Here is a 25493-nt window from a genome sequence, read left to right as displayed (position 1 = left end):
TTCATTAGTTTACCTATTTAAATAAATTACCAGAAAAGTGATTTCACAATATCCATGATTAGTGTGTTTTATAGGGCCATTGCTCTTTTTTATTCCCATCTTTAATTGCTGATTAAATCTATCATTTTCTTTGTTCAGAGAAGATAATCCTTTTCATGTTTAAAGACAGAATAGTAAATGCTACAGATAATAATGAAATTCAGAGAACTTATTTATAAAAGCCCATACAGAGAACCGTGAACTGCAAAAAACATCATGAATTATTTTATTGTCTGATTTTTATCTTTATTATTTTTATTAAAAATTTTTTAATGTTTATTTATTTTTGAGAGAGAGAGTGCAAGTGAGGGAGGGGCGAAGAGAGAGGGAGACACAGAATCTGAAGCAGGCTCCAGGCTCTGAGCTGTCGGCACTCAGACCAACGCGGGGCTCAAACCCAGGAACTGCGAGATGATGACCTGAGCCAAAGTTGTTTGCTTAACTGACTTAGCCACCCAGGTGCCCCTTATTGTCTGATTAGAAAAAAAATTAATATTTTTATTTATTTTTGAGACAGAGCGAGAGTGGGGGAGGGGCAGAGAGAGAGGGAGACACAGAATCTGAAGCAGGCTCCAGTCTCTGAGCTGTCAGCACAGAGCCCAACGCTGTGCTTGAACTCACAGACTGTGAGATCATGACCTGAGCTAAAGCCGGATGCTTAATGGACTGAGCCACCCAGGCGCCCAGCCTATTGTCTGATTTTTAAATTAAACCATTATTATTTTTAAATGAAGGAGGGCAGGACTCTGGTGTTTTAGTGAGCACCTAGCTGATAGTGTTGTGTGTTGAACTGTCTCCTGGTAAAAGATATGTTGTGGTCATAACCCTTGATTCCTGTGAATGTAACCTTATTTGGGAATAGGGTCTTCACAGATGTAATTAAATCAAAGGGAGACTGCTTTGGAGTAGAGTGGACTGTAAACCCAATAGGACTGGTATCCTTAATAGAAGAGGAAAGGAGGCATAGAGGGAAAGAAGCCAAGTGCAGGCAGAGGCCAAGATTGAAGTTACAGTTACGTGGCCACAAAGCAAGGAATGCCTGGGGCTTGGAGAAGCTGAAGAGGCAAGGTAGGGTCCTTCCCTCAGAGGGTTCACAGGGAGGATGACTCAACAGGTCGATTTTGAATTTCTAGCCTCCAGATCTGTGAGAGAACAGAGTTGTTTTAAGCCATTCTAGTTTGTGATAATTTGTCATGGCATCCCAGGAAAGAAATATAGTAGGTATTTAACAGACATTCATTCTCCAGGGTCTAGTTTTCCAATCTAAAATGTGTAGTGTCTATAAAAGTCTATACTTCTTTCTCTGTACTCTCACAGCACAAATTTATTAGCTTTCCCCCCTTTTTTCCTTTCTCCTCTTCATCTCTGTTAGACTGAACTTCTTAAGGGCAAGGTCCATATCATTTATTATTGTAGCTTCATTGCTCATAATGGTGTCTGGCCTAGAGGATAGTAAATAAAATGTGAATTCATCAATAAATTATTGTTAGAATAAACTGGTATTGATTCACAAAGGTTTCTCATGCTTTAGCAGCGATGCACTAAAGAACAGTCTATTGTTTCAAAACAGCAACGTGAAGTCGAATATAGACTGAATTCCCTGTATTTTGATGTTGTTTTTCTAGTTAGAGTTCAGACGTAGTTTCTTCAAAAAGGGAGGGTCAGGATTTCAAGCTACTTTGTTCTCTTTTATCTACGTGTCCTCACTTTTGAAAGTCAAAGCTTTCTTCTCACTTTCAGACTGTGCTTTGGAGGAAACCTTTTTCTCAGTTAGCTATTCTTATGTACATAGAGCTTGAAAAATTTTCTACCACTTGGAATTGTTATTTATGTCAAGTTTTGCCTTATTTAAATATGACCAAGCAGTTTTTAATACAACTTTCTAGTTTAACTTTTTGGAATAAAAATCACGCTTGGGGGGAAAAAAGGGAGAAAAACGTTCAAAAAGCTGTTAGTGACGGAAATAGGAATTTTAAAATAGAAGTGTAATCTCAAGTACAAGTATAGCATGAGTATAGATTTGCAGAAACAAATGATGGCACCTTCCTAAAAGAGAAAGTGCAATGCCAATAATCAATTTCACTGAAAACTTGAGCAGAAAACCGTCCTCTGACTTTCTTTAGCCTTGGGCACATTAGTTAGCCATCCATTTCTTTCCCATAAATTGTCAATAGCTGCCAATTATCTCTCAGGGGTGTCTTTAGAACTTCTTGGGGCCCATAAAGCATCTTGAAGGCAAAAAATCCTAGAGCTAGATGAATTGCTCTTCTTGCCTATGGATGTCCACTTAAGGTCCCTAAGTCTGTCTTGGTCAGTTTGTATGTCACTCATTCTGTGTGTTGGTAGGTCCATTATATAAAATGGCAGGAATTGGTAACAAACAGTTTTGAAAAGAGAGCCTATCCTTATAATGGAAGCATTGTTATTTATCTCAGACATCTTAAGTAGCTTTTGAAAAATTTAAGAGGATGAAAATGGAAGGCATTTGGAAAATTCTTACAACCTTGCAAAGCATTATGTTCAAGGTTATATATTTCAGCGTCTCTTTGGATTTATCTTATTATTTATTGAAGCTGTTGGACAATGAGACACTTAAGTTAATTCTATTCAATGTTTTTCCATTTTGCATCTCAAAATAGGAGCATATATATTTTTGGAAAGAGATGGAAGCAAAAATTATCCTTTACCCAAGCACTTTTACCCAACTAAAACATGAAGAGTTATGCAATACTTAAGTTTGCCAAGAGATTGGAGGTCCAGAAAGGTATTTGGACATCTTACTTGATCTGGAGTTTGTACTTATCAGGTATTCATTTCCAGACATACTCGTACATTTTTCTGCCAGTCAAATTACACACAAGTAGTATTTAGTGGCTATCATTCTTTATAACAGGAATTTTTAAATTTTTTTATACTTTGATGTTAATTTTCAATTACTACTAAAATTAATGTTACAATTCCATAAATAAAATATTAAAAAGGAAAAAAAAATCAGTCTCAACACTCAAACACAATCGTGGAAAAATAGGAAGGTGTATACACATATAAAAAGAATATGTGGAAAAATGAGAAGTTTCTTAATTTTTTAAGAATACATTTTAAATAAGTATAAGTCAGCATTATGGCTTTAGTTATGTATATAATATAATTTGTGAAGCCTAATAAAAGAAAAGAAACAGTGCTTGAAAGATGCTCTTGATTATTTTGCCTACTTACGGACCTAAGATTGTTTTTTAGATGTTGTGCTTTAAACTGCTGTGAAGTCCTTAGCTGGTATATTACCTGTGTTCTTGGTTTCATGTTACTCATTGCCTTTTATAGGTGAGCCCCAACCACCCCTGTTCTCTTTCTTCTGAGAAACACATTAATCACCTACAACAATTTACCCATGAAACTATAGTATCAGCTGTCTTTGATTTATTGGACTCTATGCCTTTGGCTTTACAATCCTCTTTGGTGTAAATGGACAGAAAGGTATAGAAAAAGCTCATATTACCTTATTTCTGGCATGGATAGGTACAGGTAAGCTATACTGATCTCAGGTGTTATTACTATTTTTGATAAGGTGAAGTTTTTTTTTAAATTTGCTATTCCTAAAAGAAACATTAAAAATAAATGTTTAGGAACTTAAAACCATAGTAACATTCCCCCCACCCCCACCCCCTGCCCCACCCCGACCTTGGCGTCTTCCTTCATAGCTCATGAAAAAGATGACTGGGAGAAACTAGTCCTTCATGTAACTTAAGAGCCTTTACGTTAAAAATAGTAAAACTTAGGAACAGAATACACACCAAAAGCTGTCACTACCAATGAGAAATTTTAGGAAAATTTGCATAGAGGATTTCTATTGTTGAATCTTAATAAAGTTGAGAATTAGTCTCTAAAGGATGACGTATGTTGTGTTCAAGGAAGATTTTTTTCTATTTGCAATCAGTAATAAGTTATATTATCTTGTGTAAATATTAGGATGTGAGATAATTACCTATATTCTCCCATCTTTTGTATATTATCTCTTTCATATAGCTTTTCTGATGGAAATCTCTTTAGAACCCTACCTCACTGACAAAACAAATAGTATTTAGCATTTCTGCTTGATTTCTTGTGAATGTGGCATTAAAATGTCAGTTGAAAAAAGCTATTTGTCAAATAAAAGCATACTGTACTAGCATATTAAAGCGACAAAGATATTATCACAGCAGGCTTCATGGAACTCATTAAAATGTATGTAAACCAGGAGCAAATAATATATAAAAGAGAACTTAGCAATCAGGTTAAAATTAAGTAATAATAATATTAAATCCATAAAACAGCAATAATTACTTCCCTAAGAATCATTTAAGTTAATAACTGCTCTTGTTTCAGATGCTTATGTTGGCTTCTAATGGTTGGTTGGTCATATAACATTTCCCATAATGTACATTGATACAAACCAAACTTGAGTTCATGACTAGATATTTCTGTACATCTGTTGGTGTTGTAACATATAGGTCATAAACATCATTAATGCTATGGAAATAAACAAATACAACCTGGAATTTGAAGAATTAATGAAAATACTCAAGGATTCACAAGGAATAGTCTGTGGCCATGCAGAACACAGTTTCATAAGCATGAGGCCTATGAGGTGTCTTTCAAAAAAAAAAAAAAAGAAAAATCTTTGAGGATTTCTCCAGTAGAGGTGGGGGCAGTGGCAGTTTGAGAAATCATGACTTAACAACTAAAGTTGTATTCTCTTAAAATGTCTTCCATTAAAAAAAAAATTAATGTTTATTTTTGAGAGAGAGAGAGAGACAGAGAGACAGAGAGACAGAGCTTGAGCAGGGGAGGGGCAGAGAGAGAGGGAGACACAGAACGTGAAGCAGGCTCTAGTTTCAAGTGGTGTTTCAAGTGGTGGCGCTGGAACCACAAGCCGTGAGATCATGACCTGAGCTGAAGTTGGACACTTAAGCAACTGAGCCACCCAGGCGCCCCAAAATATCTTCCATTTTAAAATAATCACTTCCAAGTAGCTGTTTTGTATTCATAAATGGTAAGATACATACATTTTCACATTATTACTGAAATGAAATAAGAACATTTTTTAAAATGGTGTCTTGGTACTCATGAACCCTCAGAAACACATGCTACCGGGACGAACACTGAAATAGTAGAAATCGGGTGAAGTTTAGAATGAAATAGGCCTGAATTCAATTCCTAGATCCTGCCCTTACTAACTCTGCAAAAATCATTCAGTCTCCCTGAACCTCTGCTCCTCAATCTGTAGAAATGATACATTCCTCACATAATTATTATTAGACTAAATAAGATAAAGTGGGAAAACTTCTTGGTATAGTGGCTGACAGCATATGCATTTTCTTCATCTTTTATGGTATCAATGTACTGATTACTGAAAATGTTTGGGATAGAGTAGGAGGAAAATCAGTTGTCCAAACATGATAAACACATTTAGACTGAGGGCCCTTTTTTCCTATGAGGCATTTATTTATTGAGTAATGTCTACAAGGTTTTAAAAAAGGAATAATATTATAAGCAGCAAATAATTCCAGAGCACAACTAGCTCTCGAGCTCTGGAAGAATTTATCTACTTCACATATGTGAACAGTTTATCCCTAGAGTATTTTTTTTTCAACCTCTATCACCGAAGGATTAGGCCCAATTATAATTAATTCTTTAATAATGAAATTGATACCCTTTTCAAGCATTTAGACCAGATACTAGATTAGAGTACACTATAAAATATGCTTCTGAGTAATTATGACCTAATTAATTATTTTAGACAGCTTTTGAAAGTTTGATTTACTAATTGGACTCTCCGAAATTGAAAGCAGGAAATAGAGCTGTCCAGCCCACCAGAGGCTTCATTCCATTTGGCACGAAACCAGAGTGAAAGTTGACTTAATTTGTGCCGTTTTGCATGGTTGGGTTTGACAAGTGTGTTTGGGTTTCATAAAATAATCAAAGGTCATTTCTGGCCTGGCTTTTTACGACTACAACTCAAATGAATAAGAGTGAAGTCCAAAGCATGGCGGGAGTTCTACGCATGATCTGTACTTCCTGCCTTCCACTTTTAGGTTTGCTGCATGGGGGTGCACTTGTGTAAATAAAAGTATTGAGTGGATACTGCCAAATGATTACACTGAACCCTGAAATGTGGAGGTACATAACATAGTCTACAGCAGTTCCTGCTTGGCGGGTGTAGTCTTGAACAAATATGTTCTCTGAGTCTCCTTTTGAGGCCAAGGGCAGTTTGATCCTAGGGTGGGTGCACACTAAGATAAAAAATTGGGGAAGCTTAAGTGAATGTTTCAAGTCTGGGACCCGATGCCCACATCCTGATATCCTGCCTTTTTCCACCACTGAACATGAAGTAAAGTTGGTATGGATTTTTTTTTTTAACCTGGAACCCCCCACAAATCTACGAGATCTCTTTCCAAACTAACTGCTAGAGAGAATCATCTGTGGCCTTGCTTGTGTTCATATATTGTTATGTATTTGCTTCAAAGTTCATATAAAACTGTTTGGAAAGCTATGGTTTTTATATGATCTTAGCTTTATAAGAAATTGTTCTCTTCGGTACTCCAGGTAAACCAGCTTAAAGCTTAATTGACCCTGAAAAAAAACCACCTAGAACCTACTGTTAAAAATAGCTTTATATCAATATAATTTCCTAGTATTTTTAATATCTAGATGGCAATGAAGTACGTATCTCTGAATTCCAATCCCAGAGTTCTAGGACTCTATTTTTCTGCTTAATATAGGAAGCAGCATTTAAAGTCAACTTTAAGAATTCAATACATGCAAGGACAGTATATTTGTAGAGGGGACCTCTGAACAAAAAGGATAGGCATGAGCTATAGGATTTTAAATAACATAAAACTACTGTTTTAAAAAATTTTTATTTATTTTTGAAAGAGAGAGAGACAGAACATGAGCAGGGGAAGGGCAGAGAGAGAGGGAGACACAGAATCCCAAGCAGGCTCCAGGCTCTGAGCTGTCAGCACAGAGCCCGACGCGGGGCTCGAACTCACAGACTGCAAGATCATGACCTGAGCCAAAGTCAGACGCTCAACCGACCGAGCCACCCAGGCACCCCTAACATAAAATTACTTTTAACCAACATCTGTAATATATAACATTATGCTCTTAACATCTCAAATATTTTAAAATATGTTCTTTAATGAAATGTTTATTTTTATAAACTGGGGTGAATCTTACAACCAAAGTGGGTTTTCATGGCAGAAAGTTTTCTCTTGTGTATGGATATATGATCAAAAAGCATATGCTATTGACTACATCAAGGAAATATATAAATGAACTTAGGCAATGTGTACTTCTGATCTATGTTTGAAAGTTTTAAGGTTTTATTCAGATTTCAAAGACCTATTAATGTGGACTCAGTAGCCCTTTTTAATGTGAGAACACTAGAAGATAACCAAATTGGAAAATGCAATTTGCTTATTTAGAGTCTAAGCCAGTGGATTTGTCAGGTAAACCAACCAAACCAAGATGAGCTGGAAATCATCAGTTGTAACAAAGAGGTAACAATATGCCTCACTCTTCTCCATTACTATTTTTGAGTGTCTTTTACGTCCCAGATGTGGTTTTATTGGTTAAGAGTTATTATTTCCATTATATGAAGTCAGTATTCGACTAAGTAGAACCCACAACATTTAATGCAAAGAAATGCAGGATTGCTCTTGGCTCCTGGGCACTGACTCTGTCTGCTCTCTGTAGATGATGACATGGCCTAGACATCACTGAGTTTGGTTTGAGAACCAAAAGATGCGACACTTACTGTTAAGCCGAAGCACGTAGATTATAAATTCAAGATTTTCTGGAATGATTCTGTACACTGGTATATAAAAATGCAGTGCTGCAAAAAGAGATGAGCTTTACAAGTCTCACCGCATGTCATTAGAGGAGGCAGTTATGAGCCTCCTCTGGGGTGCTGGGAGCAAGGGAAGCTATCACGAGATACACTACTATCCTTTGGGGATACCATGCTTCTCATAAAATGCTGTGTGCCTAACTAATTAAATGGGAGCATAACTTTGCTGTATCCGTGTGTGTTTGTGAGCATATGTACAAGCGCTTTTGTGTGAAGGGTGTGTGTGTGGTAGAGTCTGCACATGTGCGCATCTTTGTGCGTGCATGATGTGGTCCGTTTGTTGTGTGTGGGTCATACGTGCAGGCACATGGTTGTGTATGTGTATGGAAGGAGCAGACCTTCCAATCCATAATGTAATTCAGTTTTGGGAAATATCTCCTCTTCTATTTCATGAATAATTACTTTGTTCTTTTATAATTTCTTCAACCCTTTATCTAGAGCGCTAACTTTCCCTCTTCCCTTTTTCCATCTTTTTCAATTTTCTGCTCATTAGCAATGAAACCATAAAGTACTGAAAGGAAGGAAAATTCAAACCAATTCGCAGAGCATCTTCTATGTGTGTAAATACACAGACTAAAATGTTCCATTGTCGTTGCATAAGTGACTGTCCTGTAGACTTTAACAGATAGCGGGGCATGTGTCAGATCTGATTCAGATACTGGGAAAGGATTTTAATGAATTTTAAGGTGTTATAATAAATATTCAAAAATCATTCTTGATTCTTTTTCTCAAGATTTATTTTTCTGTTTATCTTCTTGCCTTTAGTGACTGCTAATTATTGTTACTGGGATATGTGTTTAAGTAGCAGCAAGATAGGAAGAAAGGTAAAATATCAGCCTTATTTAATACATTATCTGCCCACAATTATGGCAATTGGCATCAAGTTTCTCTCATTAAGCAGAGCAAAAATCCTCCTCTGATCACACTCTACCCCTGAATTTCTAATTAGAATGTTTGAAAAGCAGTAGAATGGAAGCATGTAACCCCTCAAAGTTCTAGAAGCAATAGAAAAATCAGGGGTTTTCTTAGGATTGATAAGGGAAGGGCTGGGGGATAAAAAGGAAGAAACTAGAACTTCAGAGTACATTAGCAGGGGAATGGATAGTAAGTGGTATTTACATGGGGAATCATTAGTTCGTATTAGGAGCACTGGTGTAAATTAGCATTATCAGTCTCACAGAGACCAAAAAGAAACACACACACACACACACACACACACACACACACACACACACACACACACAGTAGGTTTTGCATATTTAGAAGTATTTCAATGCAGTAATTTGCAGATTGGGAGATAAATTCTCTTCCCTTCTGACTTCTTTGTTCCATTATAAAGCCATATTAAAAAGTCTGTTTCTAAAATTTGTTAGCTAAGGAGTGAACAAACATCTTGTCTTTTCATGTATGAAAATGGAAATCTTTTGGTAATAAGAAAAATAAACTTCCAAATTAGTGGAGAAAAAACTAAGATTTAACTTCTAGTCTTTTATAAAGCTCATTCCCCTCATTTCCACTGTGAGTTCTGAAACACTCTGAAATATTTATTTTTTCAAATAGATTTCCTCACTGAAAGAAAAGTTTATATGAAATACTATGTGAGAGAGTAAATCATTACATTTTTTCCTTCTATCTTTGGCCTGCTTTCCTTCTTTCCTTTCTTCCTGTCCTAAGTCTTTCATTTCTCTCTCCCCTACCTTCTTCATTCCTTTCTTCTTTGCTTCAAACATTCTTTGAGTCTAGCCCTCAGTCCTGGCATAGGGTCTGGTACTGTTGAATGACTGACTAGAATCATGTACTGTGTGCTAAGCATTGTGCTCAAAGTGCTGTATTGCTTTCTGGGATGGTGGGATCGAGGAGAGGACTAGGCTCCCATAAGGATGGCTGATTTTGCTTATAACCAGCAGATCAGATGGATGCTGCACTAGAGCCACGTCCTAGATGCTCTGGGAATATAAAAGACAGGGAGAAACTAACTCAGCTTAGGAAGACGTAAGGTCAGAAAAACTAGGGCCAAGCTCTTGAGCTAAACTTCTGGTGTTTGAAAGAACATTGTACTTTCTGGAATGGTGAGTAGGGCGGTTTTGTGTTTCCATGGGGCTGGAGGGTAGTATACGTGTTGCTTAATCTGTTTTCGTTTTTCCTCTGTGTAATCCTCCAACCTTTTTGTTTGTTGTTCCCATTGTCCAGTTGTTATTTCCCATCCCACATTCCTTAAGAGACTCTGATGTCATTGGGTTTTGGAACTACTACATATTAGACAGAAATATACTGACTGCCCATTTTCGTGTTACCTACTTTTTGTGTAATACTGTCAGATATTCTCTCTGTGTCTCTTTGTACTTGCCTCTCCCCCTCCATGTTTATTCAGGTATATTGAATTACTAGGGTGCTCTGGTTTATATGGAGATATGGAAACAGACTGTCTTTAAGGACAAAGTCACCATGAGATGGCATCCTAACAGACAGCAGGAAATAGCTATGTATATATTTCCTACTCAGTTTTCTGGGGCATAGAAGTTTGGTTTCAAAAACATTACTATGGCTTCTTCTTCAGGCAAGTATTGCCTGGGTAAGCATAATCTCAAAAATTCTTCAAGGGCATCAACAGGCAAGTTCTCTAGCCACCTTAATAAAGGGAACTATTTTACACACAAAAATCCATAATCCATTTCTGAATCTAGAGCCTATAAATGGTCTCCCAAGAAGTAAGATGAATTGCAAAGTATCCATACCACTTTTGTGAGGTTGAAGCGGCACCATATATAAAACTGCTATACAAACTGTGAAGTGCTCTGCAAACCCAAACAATAGTGCTCCATTTTAGATAACCAGAAGTCAAGCATGATCAGAAAGATGGAATTATTATTGTCTTGGGCAAGTGACCTAATCTCTCAGAGTCTTAGTTTCTGCATCTGTAAAATGAAGTAATGACATCTACCTTGTAGGGTTGGCAGAATTATAGGTGACATGTAAAACCTGCACAGAGCTTGAGGAAGGTAGGGATTTAATACACTGTAGTTATTTTATTATTATAACATTACTATTTCTAACCATTTGCCATTTTAGGAAAATCAAAAACAGATCTTTTATTTTTTAATGTTTATATATTTTTATCTTTTAGAGAGAGAGAGAGAGAGAGAGAGAGAGAGCACCAGTGGGGAGAGGGGTAGAGGGAGAGAATCCCAAGTAGTCTCCATGCTCAGCATGGAGCCCCACATGGCACTCAATTCCAACAATCCTGAGATTGTGACCGGAGCCAAAATCAAGAGTTGGATGCTCAACTGACTGAGCCACCCAAGTGCCCCAAACGATATCTTTTAAAATTTATAATAAAACAAGTACTTTGAATTCAAGCTATTTTGGATTCCAGGTGTGCAAAAAAATAAGAAAACACCCGTGATTTTATATTTGAAGTTTCAGTGAGTATGGAGGATTTATAAGAACGAAGTTTAAGCCTTTCAAGAATAAGAGGTACACTGGAATGTCTGGGAAAATGAAACAAAGAGGAGAAGAAAAAAGAGTAACAGAGAAAACACAGCTCTTTTATGGCAGCAGCCCTGGACAAGTGGGTGATTTTTAGAATGATAATAAACACTCACCACCCCAGGCTCAGGGCTGCTCCGACTTCATGCACAGTGGGGAACCTTCTTTGTCCTTCAGTATCAAATTGTACATGCAAGTTATTTGTAACAGAACATTGAAAAGTCAATGAAGGCAAACCTGGTAGGCAGCTACTGTCAGAAAACATCTGAATCAATAGGACACTATCAGAATAGTCTTTCCCAAGAAAAACACAAAACTGTATTAACCAAAAGCATGACAGCACTGTGAAATTTCCTCACTACAGTAATTTGAAGCAACATAGACCTGGGAAGCAGGTTTGTGCCTCACCCAACAGGTCAGAAAATAACAACAAAATGTTATAGATCGTACTCTTGAGGATCACCTAAGAGATGTGATAGTTCTGGATAAGAGGCAAGGTCGTACACTTACTTCTTTACTCGTTTCTATAATGCTAAAAAAAAACTAACAGAGGCTAAGAAAAGGATTATTTTTCTTAAACTTATCTTTTTTTATTGCTACTATTATTCTATTACCAAGGCTTCTACAGAATGAGCGATTAAACAGCAAAAAACAGCAAGAAAAGCATTAAAACAATGATTTTCCGAGGGCTACAGAGAAACTTCAAGCCCTTTACTTTGACTTGCATGATCTCATTACAGCCTCCTCCCTTACATTACCATATACCATGTGCTTAACTAATTCCTTAACAACGAAAGCAGAAAACCAGCATGGAAGTAAGTCATATAAGGTCCGTATGGAATCCACTTTCCTTTTTAAGTTATTCAGGCAGTGTTAAGCCATGTCTACCTGCTGGCTTCCAAGTATTTCTTATCTTCATACTATTGTATTTAATTTAGAATGTCCATCCATTCTACTGTAATGTAAATTACTTTGTCGTGGAGACAGTGTTTTGCCCCACATATAGCTCCATGCATAGTATACAGGGGGTAGTGTGAGGTGTCAGAGAGCAAGAGTCCTGCTCCAAGAAGTTCTGATCTCAAAATCCAACTCTGATACTTATTAACTGGGAAAATCATTTAATCTTTCTGATCCTCAGATTCCTTATCTGTAGGATGGTGATAAAGCTTTCCTGAGAGAAGACAGACATGGATAAATACATGTGTATTGTGTGTATCTCACATTCAATAAATGCTAGCTTTAGAATTATTAGTAAGCATCTAAGGAATGCTTATTGAAAATATGAAAGAGCTCGGGGCGCCTGGGTGGCTTGGTCGGTTAAGCGTCTGACTTTGGCTCAGGTCATGATCTCACGGTCCGTGAGTTCGAGCCCCACGTTGGGCTCTGTGCTGACAGCTCAGAGCCTGGAGCCTGTTTCAGATTCTGTGTCTCCCTCTCTGTCTGTTCCTCCCCTGTTCATGCTCTGTCTCTCTCTGTCTCAAAAATAAACGTTAAAAAAAAAGAAAAAGAAAAAAAATATGAAAGAGCTTACTGATTTAAGATTAATCCAGTAAGTGTTGGGCCATAATATTTCATAAGGCAGATGAGAAGTTAAATGGTAGTATTACAAAAGTCGAAGGTTATAAATTTGCATTTCTGTTTTGAATCAATAACCCCCTCCCTATTATTCATTTATTTTTAGAGAAAAGTCAATATAAAGATACCCCTAGCTTTATAAATCTTCTAAGAACTGTTGGTGTATAAAAACATCAGATAATCCAATGAAGACAGGCTAATTCTAGTCTGAGCAGTTAAAACGTGGCATATTTATGACTCAGACACCCTAAATTACCTTAAACTCATTTGTGTCTTTTGCTGATTGCCTATACTGAGCTAGTTTTCTGTGATTAATTTTAGAGTTTATGATATATAAAAAGAGATGTCCTAGAAGCCACAAACATTACATTCCTGTATTTGCATCTTTAGTTAGGGAATTCACACAAAAAAATTCCACTTAAGACAACTATATCATACAATAAATTATAGGTAAATGGATAAACAGAATGCAGTATATACCACAAAGGAATTATTGAGCCTTAAAAAGATGGCAATTCCGACAGATGCTACCACATGGGTAAACCTTACAGACATTATGCTGAGTGAAATAAGTCAGACCCAGAAGGATAAATACTCCATGACCCCACTTATATGAGGTATCTAGAATAGTCAAATGCATAGAGACAGAAAGTAAGATAATGGTGGTTTCCAGGGGCTGTGGAGAGAGGGAATGGGGGTTATTATTTAATGGGTATGGAATTTCAGTTTGGAAATATGTAGAAGTTCTGGGGGTGGATGTTGGTAATGATTATACAACAGTGTGAATGTACTTAATGCCACTGAACTGTACAATTATAAATGGTTAAAACAATAAATTCTATGCGTATTTTCTCACAAAAAGTGAAAAATAAATATTTGTATAAGGCTAAAGATACAGCCCTTGAAAATAAAAGCTTATTGTAATGGAGTTTTTCAGGATGTAGATAAATCTAGCTTTAAGTGAGGAAAAGTAAGAGAAAAGAGAACTTTCGATAAAGCCAGCTCTATGATAGATCTGGGTTAAGAAGGTCATCACTTTGGTTCAACTAGCATTGAGCACCTACTCTGTGCCAGGGTCTGGGATAAAGAGATTTGCCTACCATACTGAGGGAGTTCTCCTTCTCATGCAAAGAGAAACTCTTGAAACATCATTCTGGTATAAGTCTAAGAAATTTGTGTGTCTAAGAGTAGAGGTTTCAGCCTTGTGTAGACCCGAGTCTGCATCAGGATCAAAAATTATAAGCTGTGTGACGTTAAGGAAGTTAGTTTGCCTCTCAGAATCTCTGCAGTTTATGAACTATGAATATAAACTTCTCAGAGAAATTACATAAAAAGCACTCGGAGAAAGTAAGTGTTCAGGCAATAGTGGCCACTGCTGTGTGGTAATCTTAGGACAGAGATAGGGGCTGGTTGGGGCTACCTAACCAGCTGTCTGGGAAAATAAGGTGCAAATAGGCTGGCCTGGCCTCACCATGCCATCTCCGTAATTGTTGATGCCAGCCCAGAAAGAAGACCGCATTTGTCTGATCAACACTAGTGGGGGGATCATTGAAACCATATATTTTCAAACATAATTATAATAGAAATTGACTGTTAAACATCGTGGATGATTTCCTTGATCTGAGCTGTCAAATAGGATGAATGGAATAGATGGTTGTAATGGATTGAATGCTTCCATCCTCTCCCCCCGCCCCACCCAACTCACACACTGAAATCCTAACACCCTTGTGATGGTATGAGGAGGTGGAGGGTCTCTGGGAGGTGAGTAGGTCATGAGAGTGGACCCTCATGGGGGGAATTAGTGCCCTTATGAAAGGGACCCCGAGAGATATCTCGCCTTCTTTCCGCCACGTGAGGATACGAGGTGAAGTCTGCAACATGGAAGAGGGCTTCTACCAGCACACAACCACAATGATACCCCGATCTCAGACTTCCAGCCTCCAGAGCTGTGAGAAGTCAATTTCTGTTGTTTATAAGCCACCCAGCCTACGAAATAGTTCATTACAGCAGCCAGAACTGACTACTGGTACAAACAAAGGAATTTCCTGCATGTGGAAGGGATACTTAAATATTTACTACATGAATTGATGCTTTTATATTTGGGGTATTTAAAACAAATTTTAAAAATTACAAGGTAGGTGAATGATACTTGTGTACATTACATAACGTGAGAAATAGAGCACAGATAATTTCTAGCTTACTATACTTCATTGAGGGAGCTTTAATCACAAACCTCAAAAACCCCCTGGGAGAATTTGAAGGTATTAAAATAAAGGAATTCTGGACTCCTGTGTAGAGGCCCGGAAGGAAACATAACACCTCAAGAGCAGCGCAGGGGTGCTGCATCCGGAGCCTGCGGTGTCTGTCCCCAACTCTCTCCATCCATATGATTTAAATTCACTTCAGGATCTCACACTGCCTAAGATCCTTTGTCACTTGTTTGTTTGGTTTAACAATTGTGTGGGTAGGGTGTGGAGGGAGCAGGGAGAATGCACGGCTGGTGTAAATACTTTGATTCACTTCCTTTCTTCTGAGAGGTTTCCTCATACCAGTCACAGTGACACATTTTGATCAAGAGAAAAGTGGGGCCGGGATTTTGGAAACCAACACCACTTTAAAGAAAAGGCAGCTAGAGAATATCCTATCAGGAGCAGACGCACATCAGGTAACAAGCCAAGGTGAGAAAGAGAGAAGTCGGTGTGGAAAGCCAGTTTAACTCATTGTCCACATTTTGGGCGGGATCAATCGAGTATCACCAAAAATGGAGAAACATGGTGCTCCTGTCTTCCTCACACTCGTCTAGTTCCCATCCCCAAGCCTGCAAATACTGTGGTTCAACGTAGACTGCGGGTTTTCATGGGTTTGTGCAACCACTTTAGGTAAATATCCATCTCATGAAATGGAAAGGAAAACAGCTTAAAATGCATTTTGTTACTTAACTCTTTGGTAGGTTGGGGACCACCTGTTTTCTCCATTATTTCCACTGACTCAGTGACAAACTTTGCTCTACCTTTGTAACCCATATTGATAACTGTCCAAATCTTAGCCTCATTGAGAATAATGGATACATTAATAATTACACAATGAGGCAAACCCATTTTTTCTGGAATTATGTTAAGAGGCCTAATTCAGATAAATGAAAAGGCATGTACTCTATAATACAACATTATTATTAGTATTACCACATAGATAAATGCTCCAAGACATAAATCGAGGGCATTAAGAAAATCTCCTTTAAAATTAGAAAAAAAGTATTTTAAAGTCCAAAACAGTAGGAAAAGCCAAGGCTAAATCTTTCACACTTCAAACATTACATTCCTAATTAAAAAGAAATAACTTCCCAGGAGATGTTATGGCATATTGTGTGTATGCTAGATGCAAACATAAAATGGATAAGCAGAAAACTCTGACCAACTTGCAAAACTGCTGCTAAGAATTATTTCTTGCAAGACACTTCAGACTACTGAAAATCCAGATATTATCACGTTGGGGGTCATGCGTGTTGAGCATTTGCTTAGAGACATTATTTCCTCACGAAACATTTCATGCCAATTCATTAACATAGACTTTGCCAGGATTCTTTTGGAAGTGGAAGATGAAAACAATAGCAGGGTTAAGCAATTATATTAACCATAATAACATGAGATAAATTGCTCAGATATACAATGGAACATATGCTGAACCAGATTTTTTGTATTTTGGGAAAGAAAATTGCTCTTTATGTAAGGATTACATTTAAAAATTTTTTTTAACGTTTATTTATTTTTGAGACAGAGAGAGATAGAGCATGAATGGGGGAGGGTCAGAGAGAGAGGGAGACACAGAATCTGAAACAGGCTCCAGGCTCTGAGCTGTCAGCACAGAGCCTGACGCGGGGCTCGAACCCACGAACTGTGAGATCGTGACCTGAGCTGAAGTTGGATGCTTAGCCAACTGAGCCACCCAGGTGCCCCAGGATTACATTTTAAAGAGGAGAAAAATGAGAAGATATTTACCGCTAATCGCATTTTGCTGATACAGAAACGATGACTACTAAGATTGGATATACTTATCTTTAGAGGCAGAACAAGATTCGACATTAAGAGGGAGTGGTATTAGTACTGGTGCTTAGTGTCAGTATTATAAAGAGATTTTTATGGCATTTGCAAAAGAATGACTCAAACAACAAAGCCAAGTACAATGGTAGATGTAAAATTAACAGAAAATAATTGATGTACAAAACTGAAAAGAAAATTCATAAACAATTCTTTATCATAGGGAAACCAGCGGAATGTGAAATTTTGTTTTCTGAGATTTCCTTGGTAAAAAAATTTTGTGATTTTAATTTCCAATATCACACGCATGTTTTTATGTAATTTTTTGGAAGAAGGGTGTATCATTTTGCCATGCAAGGCATAAAACTATCCTTAACTTTAAAATGGTTTATGTAATAACATATGTTGGATGTATTTTATTTTTGGAAGCCTGTTCAGCCTACAGTTTGGTGAGGTTTATTTTCTGTGGAGAAAATAACCCCATTTGGTACTCCAAAGGAAGTAATTTCATGGTAGGGTAGAAAGCCTTTTTTGGTAACGTTCACCTCATAATGTGTACCGATTCAGCTTTACTTATAATAGGGCCATGAAGACTGTTGAAATGTTTCAAGTCTTTTGACCTCCCTGAAGGGGAGTCATGCTCTTGACCTTGTGTGGTTTCAGTATCTGCTTTACAGAGTAAGAGGTCTTCAAGGAGAGGGCTCATAGTGGACCCCTCCTAGAGCATGTTCATATCCTACTGTATTAAAACCAAATTTTATCCTGTATTCAAACCATCCTCCACATCTCTTCTTTCTTCCTTCACATTTTCTTTATTCTTTGCAGACTTGTATATTTTTAATAATTTTATTTTTTTTAGGTTTATTTATTTTGAGGGAGACAGAGACAGCACAAGTCGGGGAGGGGTAGAGAGAGAGAGGAAGAGAGAGAATCCCAAGCAGGCTCCCCGCTGGCAGCAGATGCGGGGCTCGAAATCACAAAACCACCAGATTGTGACCTGAGTCAAGACCAAGAGCTGGATGCTTAACCGACTGAGCCACCCAGGGGGCCCCTATTTTTTTTTTTTTTTATAATTTTAAGAGAGTGTCTCTTTAATATTGCAAAGTAGATATCTTTAATAGCAAACATAACAACAAATTACTATTTGTTTATATTATTGTACTAACTTCTGTAATAAACACATAAGATGTATGGAATTCTCAAACCTACAAAATATAATTCATTATCTTCATTTTTATAGATGAGGACATTGAGGAAGAAGTTAAATTGTCTTCCTGAGGTCATATAGCCAGTATGTGGCAGAAAGAGAACTTGAACATAGCTCTTTCATCCACTGCCAACATTCTTAATTACAAAAATAAATAATGCAGTCTAAAATAATGACCTGGTGCAGACAAATAAGTGAATAAATCAGAATGTTAGAACAGATCAAAATTAGCATAAATTATTCAAATGGCTGAATCATTCATTTTAACCTTTTATTAACTTAAGGCTTTACATATTGTTGATTTTAAAGCATTTCTACTGTATCTCTTTCATAAGTTATATTTCAGAGTCATGAAAGATGATGCAGTTTTCAGGAGAAAATAAAGGCAAATAAAAATGCGAATATCCAAATTAAAGATTGTTTCTAGAATTATTGGACAGACTCTATCAGTAATTATAACAGCTAGCTTTATATAGTGCCTACTGTCAACAAAATACTGTTATATAACCAAAGTCACTGCATATCTTTAACTCAATTAACTATCTCAATCAGTCATTGAAGGAATTAAAACATCTAGAGGTCTATCTACTAAATAGCCCTATGTCCCAAAGCTAATAAGCAGTGAAGCTGGAATTCAAATACAGAGGGTGAGTTCTCATTCTTTAGTATCCTAGGATATAACTAAGTCATTAAATATGTTTTAGCTTTTTATCATGAGTAATAATGACTGCAGGAAACCTATCTTACCCAATGTCCCAGAGAGAGTGAAAAACTGTCAATCATTTATTAAATAAAAACATACTGATTCTGATTATGGTTAGTCAGATGAATATCTTAAAAAGATAGTCTATTACTTTAAGTCAAAGTACTATTATTCTCTCCATGTAGTGAATGTTCCAGTATTTGTGATTATACTAAATGTAAGCTACTTGATGACAGAGGCTATGCTTTGTTTACTCCTATAACACCAACACTTGGGAAAATGTATGCAGTAGGTACTCAATGGCAACTATTAAATAAAGAAGAAAGAAGAAATAAAGGAATGAATTTCCAAAGTAGTACCAAAGATTTTAAAGGAGATAAGTCCAGATAATGTAGTAAGCATAAGATATCTAGGAAGCACAAATTGGGAGCATCTATTTTGTGGGAATACTCTTTACAAACAAAATAAACATAGTTCTGTGCCTGTAGGTGACCTTTTATACTTATGGCTATTATCCATTTCAACTTTACTTCTACTCTTCCTATCTAAAGATAGTTGTCTTTAATAATTAAATTCTCCTACCATGGTTTAATTTTGGCATCTGAAGAATCAATGCACATGATTCAATTTAATGTTTATTGATAAGTGATAAGGAAAAGTGATACCATAGGTGCACCCAGTATTTTGTACAGACCAATGACATTTGAACAAGATCTATTCTCTGCTTCCATCTCTTCTCACTATGCCATCATTCATACAGGAAAATGCAATATGCTTTGCCGTCACTTCACTTTGTGATGTGTTTAGGGAAAGGGGGAATTAGACAGACCTGAGTTCAAATGCTAACTCAGCTGCTTACTAACTACACTAACATTATAAAGCCTTCATTTTTCATTTTCATGAATCTACAAAACTGTGATAACATAGGAAGTGTTCTTTTGATAACTAAATAAAATGTCATCATCATCTGATTAGATTATAAATTCAAGGAAAAGGGAAATTTTTTCTGGAGGACCATTATTGTCTAGGGCAGACAGTTATCAACGACTTAGGTTTCATCATCAACACACTGTTTGTAAAATGATATATTGGACTCCCAAAGCAGTAACGGAAAACTTCATACAAAAGGAAGTCTTTTTATAGTAATCTAAGGTTTTCCATAACAACAGAACTAAAATTTATAATTAAACATCACTATACTCATATATCTAATGTGATCTCAGGGAATCTTGGGAAGTAGATTGGGCAATTTCCCCCCCATTATTTAGATAGGATAACAACGAGTCACTGAGGTAATTGCTTAACTATTGTTGATGATAGATTGTATGTGTGTATTGTTATATATTATTATCATCTGGTAGTTTTTTTGTTTTTGTTTTTGTTTTTTTTTTTTTTTTAGCTGAGCAATCTCTCTCTGTGCTCCAGTACTCCTTACTAAGAGACAGGGAGATGGGTGAAGCCAAGACTCAAACTCAGACTCTAACTCTGTGTATAATTCTCTCTTCTATTAACATTCTAATGAGCTTATCAAAATACAGTTTTAGTCAGACAGAGACAATATAGAATTTGATGAGCATTTTGGTGGAAAAAAATTAAGTTTTGAGAACAGGTTTCTTGAGCCAATCTAAGACCCTCAGTTTTTATACAAGTACTTTCAGCTAATTTGTCAGGAAAAAAAATGGTGGTTAATTAAGCCAGAATTTTTCTTGATTCTGTCACTAGATATGAGAGCTTAGATAAATGAATTGACTTCTCTGGCCCTCTATAAACGAGGATAGTAGAGAAGGTAATGCCTGTAAAATGAATATACTGGACTAGAGAGAAATTTCTCTTAACTCCGTGCCGTTACATGCAAACACATACACACACATAGCCCAATACTCTTTGATTATAAGGACTTGTTATTTCAAATAGAGAATGGTTTGACTAATTGAAAGTTGTAGGGGCATTTGCAAATAATATTTATTTACTAGTGAATCACAAAACACTTTTCTAGTTAAAATCTATTTTCTCTTAAGACTTGTCTTCTGAAAACCTCTTGTTCTATTTGGTGTACCAGCAAAGAGAGATTGTTAATAATAATCATGCTTTGAGTGAGAACATCAACTCCCAGTAGTATTTAAAGAGGTTTAGTAGATCTATGATAATGTGAATAGTTTCCAAGAAGAATGTCTGAGCATCTGAGTGCTTTTTTTAAATGTATCCTCTTTGTTGTTATTATTATTATTATTATCATCATCATCATCACTATCCAGTATATTCTGTCTGCAGAGAACCAACCCTTAGAGTTTTTGAAAGTACCACCGGACATTTGTTCAGTAATAGTGAAAAGTTATTATTTTAAGATACAATTTCCAAAGGTCCTTTTCTTATTTTTCTTATCTTTAAGCATATTTTTTCTGTGAAATATAAGTGTAATGTGCTCTAAAGATCTTTAGTAATATTCTAATCAATTACCAAATTGTTCTTAAGCTATGAGCTTTGAGGCAAAACTATAGGTTTGTAAGGCTTTCCTATGCTAATTTATAAGGCTTGATTTAAATACAAATTGTAAAAACTCATTTATTATTCATGGACTTGCAACACAGACACATATTCTATAGATTAAAGACAAGAAAAATACTGCATTATCCAATGTCTTCACTTTCTATCATGCTTTATTTTATGTACTGACATCCCTAATTCATGAGCTCTTATGAAAAAGACCTATATTAAGACACCTCTAGTGTTTTGACAATATTGTTTTAATTCAGAGTATTTCTCTTCAAAAATATTTTATAAAATCATTAAGGCATAAACTCTATTTTTAAATTTGGGCTTGAGTTAGTAATTTTTCCTTACAGTTTTTTAGGAGTCATTTAGCATGTAGTTGTTAAATAAAAGACCATAAAAGCTAAAGGGAAGACTCCCACAAAGCACAAACACACCAAGAAATTGCATGTTTTCTTTCTCAGAAACATGCATATCATTTTCTCTAGGATTGCCCCGGATGAGCAGAAGACCTAAATACTTGCACCAATTCTTTCCAAAGGATGCCATACTAAATCCGATTTTAATATAGTTATGAAAAGTACAATCCAAACGAAACAACTTCTATAAGTAACACCTGAATAATAGACCCAATCACTTAAAGATAGGTCAGAAAAATAGCCGTTTATGGCTCTTGACAGTGAAATTATAAGATGACCAAGAAATTGTGAGGGGTATAAATATTAACTGCTTCTTGTATAAAGAATATAAAACTAATATGTATGATTCTGTCATTTAAAAATTCAACCTAGAAGTGAGTTTGCAAACTCATTTGAAAACAACCATGGCCTTAAAAGGGAGATAACATGGTTCACCAATGTGGACTTTGCTTTTCCATCTTTATTATTTTTGATATTCACATATTTAAAATTTGTAATTGCTTGCATCTAGGAAATCATTAAAATGTTACAAATTCTACCATAAAGAATGGTATAAAAATTTAATTTTGCTTCACAAAAAGCATATTTAGGAACATATTTAGGAAAACAATTATTACTCTCAGTTAATAGCTGTATGAGGAAATATAAGTCATAGTTGTGAGAATATTAGAAATGTACTAATGAGAAACCTTTAGATTTAAAGCCTACAGATGGTTGCCCTTTTTTTATTTTTTGATAATTCTAATTTAAAGACAACAAACATCTTGATTCTTCGTAAAAATTTTGTTCAAAATGAATATATTTTTCTAGCACATACAGAGAATGTGAGGCATGATGATTAAATTTTACTTAATTTTTTTCTTCTTTAGAATTAAAATGATACAGTGCTAGTCAAAAGATAGGATGGAATCAACATAAACAGGTTCTGCCATATAGATGTATCACAAGGATTACCTTGGCCTCTTATTTAAGAGGATTATAGGATAACTGATTTTCAGCTTCCTCCAGTAAATTGGGATTGACTTTTAGAAGGTTCCTTCTAAAACTTGCCAGCTGTATTAATCTCTTATCTTACCAAATAGAAAGGCGAATATTTCTATAAAAGAAATTTGTAGAATTTTATAGAGGCTCTAGTCATATTATGGTATCATGAAAGCACTTACTGTTCTGTGAGGAATTCTGGGGTATTTTCTTCTTTCTTTCAGATTCTTTTTTTCTATAAAGGAAAACAACATGCCCACTGGTTAGCTGACTGCATAGTTCAGAATCATTTCAGATTGTCATTAATGTGACTGATTAATTTTATTATGTCATATTTCTACTAAAAAATCTTGACAGATATATATCCAAATACAATATAACGTCACATATATGTACATTTAGTATATAGAGTAGAAGACAGAGATTGTTAGGGATTTTAAAGTTGGTTTGAAGAACTAGAGATCAAGATTCTATGAGTAATTGATACACTGATTTTTGTGACGATGCTTCTTGCAGTATAGCTTTTCTACTTTAAAAATGAAACAATACTCATCTAGGTAGACATTGTTAGAGAATATTACATTATTTATTTAGAAAGAATCATACAGTTATTAGTCAATTAAATACATGGTGCTATATTTAGTATGGACATGATCATAGTTGACTCTTGAACAGTGTGGGGGTTAGGAGCACTGACCCTCCTTGTAATCAAAAATCCTTATGTCACTTTTGACTCTCCCCAAATTTGACTACTAACAGCCTACTGTTGTCCAGAACCCTTCCTGATAACATAAAGCCAGTTAATGTATATTTTGTTTATTATGTTTATTTGTTATATAATAAAATAAGCTAGAGAAAAGAAAATGTTAAGGAAATCATAAAGAGGAAAAAAATACATCACAGATTTGAGTGGACCCATGCAGTTCAAACCGTGTTGTTCAAAAAGATTTGACAAAAATGTATATATATCCCCCAGCAGGGGTAAAGAGAAAAATAATCTCACATTGCTGTGTTAAAAAAAAAAAAAGTACAACTTCTAGTTTAGAGAGTAAGAAAATGAAATCCTTCCCAAGAGTCAATATCAGGAATTGCTTTAATGTAATAAAGATGTCAAGTATTTCTGATTTGATTTGATGTTAGCAACTCACAAATGAAAGATTTCACAGTGCTAGAGACAAGTACCTTTTTATAGAAGTTCTGATCAGTTTTAGTCTTCAAAAATTTAAGTAGAATGAAAAGCAAGAAAGAATGAAATATTTAAAAATAGGCTCGTAATAGGCATGTTACTCTGTTTTTATAAGTTCTTACAGAGTCTGTTTTGAACAGAACTGCAGAAATATAATAATGCCGGCAGCTCTGGCAATTGGCTCATATAGGTACTCAGCATAAAAGATCTGAAGTGACAGCTATATTTCCAAAGCTGCATTTACTGCATCTGTTCAATGGTTAAGCCTCCAAGGTCCGTTTTCATTTTATTCCTGCTTGAAATGCAACTGTTTTCTAGTAAGAGCCATTAGAAAGAGCATTGTAAAAATGTGCTTAGATTTGCCTGGCTGACTCTTAAAATGCGACTTTGAGCCACAATCAATTTTAGATAAGATTTCTACGTATAGTTTCGGTTACTGACACTTTTCTTATTAAAGCAAAAACTACAACCAAACTCTGTGGGTGTACATATGAAGGCACCGGAGTAACATAGACCTCTTTACAAGAAATACAGGTGGCAGCGGGGGGCTGCGGGGGTGGGTGGCCCTGCTGGAGTCAATGAAGGCTTTCTACTAAAAATCTAAGAGAATATTTGACGTTATATTTATTACACATTGAGACTTACCCAGGGGCCGGCTTCCCAAAGGGACGCAGTTAAAGGATTAAACAGTTTTTGTGACTTACAAGCCATCTGCAGGGATTTGATTTCATTTTGGTTTTACATGCAGATCTATCACAAGGATGAATGGGCAAGCCTTTTCTACTGTAGGGGACAAACAACTATTTTACTTTTAATCTATGCACTGAATATGGATGTGCACAGTATTTTTCTCGTAGCTAATTTCTCTTGCGTGTATAAACCTCTCTCTTTATTTTAGAGGAAAAATGTGAAAATAGCACAGGATGATTTTGCACTTTCTGCCAACTGTCTGGCTTTTCAGTAATGTCATTGGTATCAGTAGGTCTGACTCAGAAAGCCTCCTGGTATTGAGACTTGGTACTTTTATGTGTTTATATGATACTTAAAAAAATGTGAATCTTTTTAGGGAGATTTACCTATTTTTCACAAAACAGTATGAGGATTCACAGTCAATAAATCTGATGACTCTTTCATGATTTTTAATCCAGTTTTAGAAGCAGACCTGACATAGAGAAAAAAGAAATTATCTGAAACTTAGTGATTACTTTTGCTTGATAATAGCTAGAAATAAACTGCTGAACCTTGCAGCGCTAACCATGATTCTATTTATAGAATTAAGCAAAACACTCTATGCTTTAGGCATGAATATTACAAATCCTTGACTTGTTGTTTTGTGGGAGGAGGGAACTATTTGTATTCATTTTAATGCTGAATATTTAAAAATGCATAGCTGAATTTTTTTTAAAGAAGGACTCAGTTTCAAGAATGACAAATGACTAACGTTAATATCCAAACTTTGTTTAAAATATCTCAAATATTTCATTT

At 35.8% G+C, this 25493-nt stretch overlaps 1 protein-coding gene across 2 annotated transcripts in view; it reads right to left on the bottom strand.

The window, feature by feature from the left end:
• The window catches only part of SYT1 (synaptotagmin 1), a 547364-nt gene that overhangs the window by 331653 nt on the left and 190218 nt on the right, over positions 1-25493 (bottom strand). For both annotated transcript variants that reach the window (XM_027071185.2, XM_053226521.1), the window contains one exon: positions 23005-23057. The gene's annotated coding sequence lies outside the window, so the exon portion shown is untranslated. The remainder of the gene's footprint in view (positions 1-23004; positions 23058-25493) is intronic.

This window comes from Acinonyx jubatus, chromosome B4 (assembly GCF_027475565.1).
Source record: "Acinonyx jubatus isolate Ajub_Pintada_27869175 chromosome B4, VMU_Ajub_asm_v1.0, whole genome shotgun sequence".
Lineage (NCBI taxonomy): Eukaryota > Metazoa > Chordata > Mammalia > Carnivora > Felidae > Acinonyx > Acinonyx jubatus.
This window is presented reverse-complemented; position numbering and strand designations above follow the sequence as displayed.